Below are 10,824 nucleotides of genomic sequence, written 5' to 3'. Positions count from 1 at the left end.
CAGTATAACATCCCTCATAAACGTTGGGGAGAGGACAGAATGCCCAGATTGATGACTTTAATTAATTAAGGGCATTCAGCAGGTCAGTGTGAGTTTATAGAGGTCAGTCCAATCACAGACATGTTTACCTCTTTGGCTGCAAAGATATGGCTCACTGTTGTGTGGACCAGTGTCTTTTCAGGAAGGATGAGTTGTGTGGTTTAAAATGGCTATAGCTAAAATTGTATAGGTGGCCGAATAGTAGTGCATATATTTAACTGTCCGTTTACAGTATGTGGACATTCTGCTGGGTTTTACAGCTAATTTTTAGCATGTTAGTGAGTGTGTAAGTGAAAGTTATAGATGACTAATATTTGGCAGATGCTTTTATCTAAAGCAATACAGACTTGCAGCATCAGCAATGGGACCCAGGTCAAGCGATTGTCAGGCGGTGTCGTTACCACTGCTCCTCCACACCCAGTGCATGTTATATTTTTACATACATATACACACACACACACACACACACATACATACAGTACATACATATATATATATTGTATTTATGTATGTATGTACTGTATGTATCAAGTCAAAGTCAGCTTTATTGTCAATTTCTTCACATGTTCCAGACATACAAAGAGATCGAAATTCGTTTCTCACTATCCCGCGGTGAAGACAAGACATATTTGACCAATTTTAAATCCACAGACAAACATAACATTCAAGTAAACAAAAAAGTAAGTAAATAAGTAAATAAGAGGGCACATATAATAATAATGAAAAATAAGAGCAGCAAAATTTTTTTGTTGACATTGTGCATAGACAGTCAATAAAATACTAGTGCAAATACTGTAAAATACTATAAAATACTGTTTGACCTAAAGTAATAAAGAAAGTGGGCATAGTGGTGCAAGTTATGTAAGAGCAGCAGAAGTGTTGTGTTTTTCAGGACAACAACACCAAGTTGTAAAAAGTGTACAAGTGTGCAAGTGTTCAAGTGTGCAGGTGGAGTAGTGCAGGCGGCCATTGTGGGTCCAATGTCCAGGATGTTATGTAGCTGAGGGTGGAGGGGGGGAGGAGGGGAGAGTTCAGCATCCTTACAGCTTGGTGTATGAAGCTGTTAGTGAGTCTGGTAGTCAAGGGGCGCGCAGGCTTCTGTACCTCTTCCCAGAGGGCAGTAGATCAAACAGATTGTGGCCGGGGTGACTTGCATCACTCACAATTTTGAGGTGCCTTGAGGTGAGGTGGGTGGTGTAAATGTCCTTCAGGGGAGGGTGAAGCACCAATGATCCTTCCAGCTGTGTTCACTATGGCTGCAGGGGCTTTCCTGTTGTATTCAGTGCAGCTTCAAAAGCCCCACACAGCGATACAGCTGGAGAGGATGCTCTCAATGGTGCCTCCGGTAGAATGTGGTCATGATGGCTGGTGGAGCACTTGCTGCCTGAGTTTTTAAGCAGGAAGTACAAGGCGGCTGAGCTCTCTTAAGCCAGTGATGCAGTGTTGGTGGTCAGGAGAGGTCTTCACTGATGTGCACCCCAGGAATTTGGTGCTGCTCGCTCTCTCCACCACAGCACCGTCGATGGTCAGTGGCAGGTGTTGGGTGTGACCTCTCCAGGAAGTCAACAACAATCTCTTTGGTCTTGCTGGCGTTCAGCAGGAGGTTGTTGTCCCTGCCCGCGTGGTCAGATGGTGGACCTCCAGCCTGTATTGAGTCTCGTCGCCCTTGGTGATGAGACCCACCAGAGTTATTAATGCGTCAGCAAATTTCACTATGTGATTGTTGCTGTAGGTTGCAGTGCAGTCATCGTCAGCAGGGTGAAAAGCAGCGGACTGAGCATGCAGCCTTGGGGGGCCCCTGTGCTCAGTGTGATGCTGCTTGAGGTATTGTTGCCAACCACATACTACTTGGGGCCTCTGACAGAGGAAGTCCAGTAGCCAGTTGCAGAGGTAGGTACTGAGTCCTAGTTTGTCAAGTTTGCAGATGAGTTGTTGTGGTATTATGGTGTTGAATGCAGAACTGGAAGTCTATAAACAGCAATCTCACATATGAGTCTCTTTTTTCCAGGTGGGTGAGGGGCTGGGTGGAGGGCAGAGCAGATTGCATCCTCTGTAGACAGCAGCTCGGTATGCAAACTGGAAGGGGTCAGGGTGGGGGAGAATGGCTTTGATATGTGACATGACAAACCGCTCAAAGCACTTCATGATGATGGGTGTCAGTGCCACAGAGGCGGTAGTCGTGAAGCAGGATGGAGCAGTTTTCTTCGGCTGCAGGTATGATGGTGGCAGCTTTGAAACATGATGGGGCGATGGCTTGCTTCAGGAAGTGTTAAAGATGTCTGTGAAGACATCCAAACTCCCCTGCAGTCCTTCAGCGCACGACCTGGGATGTTGTCTGGACCTGTTGCCTTCGGGTGTTGATAGCAGCAAGTGTCCTCTTCCGCTGTCGGCAGAGAGGCACAGGGGCTGCTCATGTAGAGGATGGGTCTTCTGTGGGCAGGTGCTGTTTTGTGCTTCAAAGCGAGCAAAGCGGTTCAGGTTGTTGAGCAGAGGGATGTTGCTCTCACAGCTCTGTGGCCTTGGGCTTGTAGTCGTGAGGGGGCCTGAATGCCCTGCCATAGGCTTTGTGAGTTCCTGCTGTCTTTGAAGTGGGTGGTTATCTTGTGAGTGTATTCCTTTTTGCTTCCTTGATGCCCACGGGACAGGTTGGCTCTCACTGTTTTTCATGCCAGCTTCATCCCAGCTCTGTAGGCTTTGTCTCTGGCCCTCAGCAGCCTGAGGACATCCCCTGTCAGCCATGGCTTCCAGTTAGCCAGTGATGATGTCTTTTTTGTGTGGGTCATCATCGATGCACTTGAGTGATATGAAGGTTTACAGTGTCTGTATACTCCTCTATGTCTGTCGGTTGTTGTAAGTGGCTGCCTGCTTGAACATTTCCCAGTCTGTTGTGTCAAAAGCAGTCTTGAAAGAGCATCGGAGGCTCCCTCAGGCCACACTTTTACCTGCTTCACGAACCCGGTTTGTTCGCTTTTTTTACCCTTTGTCTGTATCACGGGCATTAGCATAACAGTGATATGGTCTGAAAGTCAATGTGGGGGAGGGGTGGCTTTGTATGCTCCTTTGTGTGTAGTGTAGACCAGGTCAGGATGTTATCTCCTCTTGTTGGAAAATCAACATGCTGGTGTAGCTTTGGAAGTACAGTTTTTAGATCAGCATGGTTAAAATCTCCAGTGAAGATGGTGAAACCGTCTGGGTGTGCCGTCTGTTGTTCACTGACAGCCTGGTACAGTTCACTAAGTTCACTAAGAGCAGCGTTCTTATCGCTGTTGTTGTTGGTGAAAGTAGGGATGTATACTGCGACTAGCAGAATCGCAGTAATTTCCTTGGCAGGTAAAATTCGGCACTTTATGATCATAAACTCTGCCAGTGGTGAGCAGTGTTTGCATACTACTACAGTGTCCGGCACCGTGGTCCGCGGATGTAAACACAGATTCCTCCTCACCGTGGTTACCTCCCTTTACAATGGCCCTGTCTGGGCATAGCATGCTAGCTGCTCCAGTTGTACAGCAAGTCCGGAATGTTGTCATTTAACCAAGTCTCAGTGAGTGAGAGCACACAGCAGTTACTTACTGTCGGTTCGTTGATCTCAGCAGTCGTATGTGATCATTTTGTTGTCCAGTGATCGTACATTTGCCAGGAGAATGGATGGTATGGCTGGGCGCGAGTTGGAGCTGGCGCTAGCCTGGCCCGGGCCTCAGCTTGCCCCTCTTCTGCTTCTCGCGCACACCGCTTCGGCGCTTTCTTTCCGGGGAGCAGTAGGCGAGTCGGTGTTGTTGCAGGCGGATAGTCAAAGTTCCGCTTTAAGCGTCTCTGTTGCAAAGTCCAGAGCAGCTTCAAAACTTTTTTGCAGATGTCGATTAAAACGCCTGCTGTACTTGTAATGCGGCGTAGTAAAAGCAAGGCGAACCGTAAAACTTTAGGACAAACACTTTTTAAGCGAACAAAACACCCCGTCACGGTTGGGACAGAGAGAGGTAAAGCTGGGTATTATCTTGGCGCCGCCATCTTAAAGTTCACCATCTTGTATGTGTGTTGTGTGTGTGTGTGTGTGTGTATATATATATATATATATATATATATATATATATATATATATATATATATATATATATATATATGGCGTCTTGTCACCCACACTCTCAAATCACTCCCTGCGTGTGTGTTCTCAACGGAATCAGTCCTGTGTTTGAATTGTCCTGGGAATCAGGCGTGGTCCTTCCTTCTGTTGGAGCCTTCTTCCCTGAGTTGAACAGCAGAGGCAGACATTTCACATCACTGAAGGGGTTCACACACACACACACACACATGTTCGTTATTTTTTACACACATCACCTGAAACATACACACACACATACACACACACACACACACACCCTCAGGTCCGCTCTCTGAGGTGAAAGTATCTAAGGACAAGGGGCGTGAACTGGACTGTGTCACCTAACCCCGCTTCTCATCAGCGATCCGTATTAAGTTCTCACCCTGTCATCCGATCCCATCATCCCCAAGTTGTCTCTGCAACACATGTACACACACACACACACACACACACACACACACACACACACACACCTCTGCTCTTTCTGTTCTTTTCTAAAAGGGTCTCATTTATTTTTACCATGTTATTTCTTACATATGTACAGAATATGCTTTAGCTTTACACATTGTAATTTAAATAAACCATATTCTTAAGTCATGCCTAGATAAACTATGGAGTGTGTAATCAAATGTGTACACATATGCAAACAAAGCCATTTCAGGTCCTTACACTGCGTATCACAGTATGGGATTCATGGCTTATGTTATTGCACTGAACATTTCTGCTGTATCTCTGCTGTCATGGAGTTCCATTAGAAGGAATAAAATAAAATAATAAAATAAAATAAGGAGTAAATGGCTCTCATGCAGTTTTATGTGCGATTAAGGCCATAAAAGTGAAATGAGAGCTGAATCGATCGAGCTGAAACGTAGAGGATTTTTTTGGAAGGATAGACTGCACTACTTTGCTCTGGTAGTTTGCAAGCCAAGCATTCAGCAGCGGTAGTTTTCAACCCCTACATCCAGCTAATAGTACTAGTTTCACTGTGTGTGTGTGTGTGTGTGTGTGCATGCGTGCATGACTGCGTGCGTGTGTGTCTGTGTGCGCGTGTGTGTCTGGTGCGTGTGTGTGTGTGTGTGCATGTGTGTGTGTCGGTGTTTCAGTCCATGATATACAAAATAAAGTTGTACTCACTCGTTTCTCCTTGTCATGACTTTAATTAATGATATGATAATGTAGTGGAGCATGCACTGCTTGCTTGAGTTAGCCTTACCACAGAGATCAAAGAGATAATCACTCTTAGTCTTCATTTATGTGTGTGTGTGTGTGTGTGTGAGATTGTGTGTATGTGAGTTAGTCTTCATTTTTAATATTAAGAGCCTCATTAATATATGCACTGTGTTTTGCAGTATGGGGTAGCTTGTATTACACGTGTGCGTCCTGTTTTAGTAATGAGATCATGAGGGAAGAAGCCATGTTAGACTCACACTCTTGCTCAGATAAAGCTCGGGTCTGCCTTAGGTTCTGGTCCTGATCTGGACGGTTCTAAGTGTGGTGTTCTGCTGGGTTCTGGCTCAGATAAAGCTCGGGTCTGCCTTAGGTTGTGGTCCTGATCTGGACAGTTCTAAGTGTGGTGTTCTGCTGGGTTCTGGCTCAGATAAAGCTTGGGTCTGCCTTAGGTTCTGGTCCTGATCTGGACAGTTCTTTTCTTTTTTTTGCAAACATCATTGACATTACAGAAAATGCAACACTACGACATGCACATGAATACTACATCGACAAACAAACATTACATTACATAAACACATACTGTAACTTAACAAGACATCACATTGACTTGGCTACAAACATAACACAACATAACATTAATAACAGAAGGCTAAGGATGATTTTAAGTCCAGGATGATTACAGATATGATTATCAGGGATGATGAAATTGATGGCCGGAATGAAAAGAAGGGGGGGGGATGGGGATGCGGATGGTAGCTCTAAAGAGTGTGAATGAGGGTGGTGTTGGGATGGGGGTGGGGATGGGGGTGAGGGTAGTGAGTATGTGAGGATGTATGTGTGTGTGTGTGTGTGTGTGTGTGTGTATGTATAAGGCTGGTTTGCTGTTGGGCCAGGAGGAGAGAAGCTGGAACATAGAGAGGGAGGGAGGGTTTCAGAGGGAGAGGAGTTGTAATTATTCTATTAATGATAAGTATAATAATAGGGAATAACGATTGCCTGGTTGATTGCCTGACTGATTGCCAACCTGGGCACCCATTAATGGCCACAGTTCCACCCAGCCCCTGCAGTTATACTGCGACGAGCTGACAGAGGGAGGACCTGCGTGCCACCCATGCGCCTCAGGCCCCCAGCATATGCACACATCCCCACTACCACGACCAACCACACCTGCGCCCCCAGACCTTCACCCAGCCCGCCCTCTTGACCTAAATATGTACAGTATGTGAATGGCTAGGTTGAGGGTCTATCTAGAATGTAGCATTAAAGTGGGCATGCATGGTGAATATCTGTCAGGATTTCCCCATGCACACCACACTACCCTAATGTAAGATGTAATGCCTCAACAATGTGTGCATTAAAATAAGTGAGGCATGCAGATAGACACCCACATGAGGGGCACCTGCACTCCCACTCTTACCTAGCCTGTTTGTAGTTTTTGTTTATGTATGTCACCCCTAACATGTAGTCTTGATTAAAGGAGTAAAAGCGTGCTGTGTGCTTCCAGGACAAGGCATGTGCATGGCGTGTGAGGAGGGTGCACACGGGGGCCCAGAGCCAATAGATAACCCAGGACCCAACCAATGCCAAAACCACACCAGCTGACCACGCCGGGGCCAGGAGATCTCCCCAAGCCATCCAATGGGGCCCGGCAGAATAGCGATGGGAGAGGCAGAGAAAGAGTGAAATTAGTAAAGTTATCAAGAGAATGTAAATAAAAGGGGGAGAGGGAAAAGAAAGGGGATGCTATTTATATTACTACTACTACTACTAATAATAATAAATAATAATAATAATAATAATAATAATATATGTAATAATAATAATAGCTATGTTCCAGCTACCCTCCCCTGCCTAGTGTTCGATGATATGTGTATCTGTTGATGAAGTGTGTATGATAGTGTGGAGATGGAACTCAGGCAAGAGGTCAGGACTTTGTAGTAGGTGATAAAAGGGGTACCAAGGAGAGGTTGTATCCTGGTATTGATTAAGTTTGTGGTTGATAGTTTCTAATGATATATAGTCTATTAACAAGTTTTTCAATAGTGATGTGAGCTTTTTCTTGATTTCCAGTTCATGAGGATTTGTTTTTCTTGGCGATAGTCAGCTACCAACGAGTGTTTTATTGCGGAGTTGCTTAAATTGACTGTGGATGTATCACCAAGTATGCATAAGAGGAAGGGGATGCTGGGATGTGACAGCCAAAGATGGAAGAGAGGAATTTTTGTGACACTCACCCAGAAGTGGTTGATTGGAGTGCAATACCGGCAGCATGGGCCATATGTATCTGGGTTATTTGTATTGCAGTGAAGATTGCAAAATCGAGCCAAACCCATTTTGCCAATTTATATTGCGATGAAGTGGAATCTGTGAAGAACCTTGCTGTTATATTAGTTGTAGATTACTATTCTTTGTCATGAGGTAGATGTTTTTGTACATTTTGGTCCAGAAGTCGCACCGAGTAATTGATGTCTGATTCCTATTTGTGATATGGCACAATTGTTTTTCTTGAACAAGAGATAATTTTGTAAATTGGGAGAGTATTTTTTGGAGAGGGAATATTAAGCAGCCTGAGATTGGTGGGGAAATGTGTTAGCTGTCTGATGTTAATTTTTCCTAGGGATAGATGATTTAATTTGCATTAAAGAAGTGTTACTCGATGCCGTGCTTCTGGACCAAACAGGAAATGGGAGAGGCTGATTATTATTCCGAAGAATGTGTTAGCGTGAGTGATGCCCTTTCCCATCCATGTGTGAAAGTTATGTTTTATTGACGTGAACTAAGCATCTCCAACAAAAGGAATTGATGGTGCTATAGGTGAATCAGTGATGTGGCAGACCGCACCAGGCTGTCAGAGTAGCTGAAATTGTTGGGCCGAAGGATGCATGTTTTTAATCGGATTGACTGCAGAAAGGGAGATCTGATTTAATTTCTTACAGATTGTTTGTTCTAGGTTCAACTAGGTGCTGGTTCGAGGTGGGTAGCTATTTGTGGATGAAGTGGAGCTGGTTGGCCAGGGCATAGTGCTGGAAGTGGGGCCTCTAGGTCCTCCCATTGCTTTTGGTTTTTGGAGTGGCTAATGATCCTTGGGGTCTTATCTTCCAGTAGAATTTAGTGATTAATGAACTGAGAGACTTAAACCAGGAGGGTGGTGGGCTGTTCAACCATAGAGAATAGATAGTTTATTTTGGGCAGTATTGTCATTTTGATTACTGAGATCTTGCCCATGATGGATATGGGAGGTTCTTCAGCGTTGAAGGTCAACACTATTGAAGTGAGTAGAGGGAATAATTTAGCTAAATAAGTCTGAGGCCTGGGGCCTTTATCCCTAAGTAAGTGATATAGTTAGCAGAGGATAGTGAAGAGTTAGCCGTCACATCCAGCTGTTGGGATGTAATGGAGAACTGCAGATTTATTCCAGTGATTGAGGTATTCAGAATTTTAGAGGAAGCGGTTTGATGGTTTCTTCTACTGATGTTGTGGGGTCTTGAAGAAAGAAAGAGAAGAATGTCGTCAGCATAAAGGCTGATTTTGTGATGCATATAGATGATACGCGATGAAGAACGAGCATTGAATTACTGGTTAGTCCCATGAGCCCACATGAGCCTGAGCACACCATATCCGCACATAATATTTAGTGAACTAGTTGGAAGATTCTTCTGTTTTGATTCATTAATCATTCTGATGAGTGAGCAGATGGTCCAAAATTGCTCTAGAACCTGGTGGTGCTCATCCGGACCTGGTGCTTTATTATCGGGCATCTGCTCTAGAGCATCAAACAGTTCTTGTTGAGTTATAGGTGATTCTAGGTTTTATTTCTGTCTCATTGAGCTGTGGTAATTGGCTGTTTAGGAAAGAGTTCAGAATTCCCGTTGGGGTTTATTTTCTGAAGAATATAGTTTATTGTAAAATTGGTAAAAACATGATTTATTTCTCAGGTGGAGCTACAGCTTCCCCTGCTGAGTTCTTTATGACCGATTGTTGATTTTTCTTGTTACGTTGACTTGGATTTTGCTAAGTATTTACCTGATTTATTGCTATGGTGGAAGCTTTCTGCCTTAGACAGTAATCACAAATTGAGTGTTTATTGAGTATTTCATTGAGTTTGAATTTATGTTTCCTAAGTTTCTCGCTTGTGTTTTCAGTTGCTGTTTTGCATTGGTTTTTCCTTCTAACTGTTTAATTTATTGTTGAGTCTCTACTCGTTCTTTTTCCTTCTTTTTTTTTGTATACCGAATATGAGATGATTCTTCCTCCAGTACTGCTTTTCCTGTTTCCCACAGAAGGGTCGCTGTTGGTTCGTTATGGTTCCACGAATTGCAACTGGGGCATGATCGCTTAATGACTGGTGATGAATAGTTGAATCAGAGATATTTTTTCAATATAGAGTTGCTATGAAAATCATACGGGAATAGGAGGTGACCGAGAGAAAAGAGGCAGACGGAGTCTGGGTGCTGAAGTCACAACAATCGCGCAAGGCTGAACTCTCATGAACTGCTCTGGATGTTTTGTGGGATTGCCAGATCAGTTGGTTTTTAGAGGACTGATCTGTCAAAATGTGGAGTCTAATCATTAAAGTTTGCAATTAAGGGATGGGACAGCCCGAAGAGTTGAGATGGAGGAAAGAGGGGTTCAAGAAAAACTGGGTTGTCTGGTATTAGCCATAAACATTAACAATTGTTACAGGGTATTGTGAATTGAGATGTTTATGATGACAAACGTCCTCTGGGTCTGTGATGGTGGCTATGGATGAATGACTTTGTTAACTAGAATGCAAACCCCTTTGTTTTGTATTTTAATGAGATGAGAAATGTGATTAAATCTGTCTTGATTTGATGCGGTGTAATCTAATTCTGAGAGATGAGTTTTGTGGGAGACATATGACAGCTTTTAAAACTATCCAAATGATTTAAGATTTCAGCCTCTTGCCTGAGATCCAATCCCACGGATGTTCCAGGTCAGGAAATGTAAGTGGTACCATGTTGCATTGTACAGTTATGAAAATGTTTGATAAGGTGGGTATTGTGTGTGTGAGAGTGTGCAGGTGTCACAGATAGAGAGGGGGAAGGGGGGTGGAGGAATAGTGTGTAATGGTGTGCGAATGATGTAAAGCAGAAATGAGAATATAGATACAAGAGTAGGAATTTGGTTTCTGGAGTGGTGACAGGCTGAACATTTCCTGCTTCTAGCATTGAAAACATACAGATCATAAATTTGACTTGTAGCCAGACATAATAAACAAAAACAGACAGTGACACACAAGCAAACATGTAGACAAACACCATGAATAATACTAAACATTGAGAGAAGTTAAAAGAGAATAAGGGTAGGGGGATAAAAGGAATGAAACATAAGAAGAGAGAAGAGAGGTGATCCACATCAGTAGGCAGTGGGTTAGAGAGAGTTGACGGTGACACGTTATAATCAAGATGTATGTTGGCATGATGTATGATGTGCTATAAAATAGGTGGTGATAGCTTGGGGTTGCGATAATAGGTCTGCATTGACATACAGTTATCGAC

The sequence above is a fragment of the Alosa alosa genome, chromosome 19, assembly GCF_017589495.1.
Source record: "Alosa alosa isolate M-15738 ecotype Scorff River chromosome 19, AALO_Geno_1.1, whole genome shotgun sequence".
NCBI lineage: Eukaryota > Metazoa > Chordata > Actinopteri > Clupeiformes > Clupeidae > Alosa > Alosa alosa.
Note: the sequence above shows the minus strand (reverse complement) of the source record.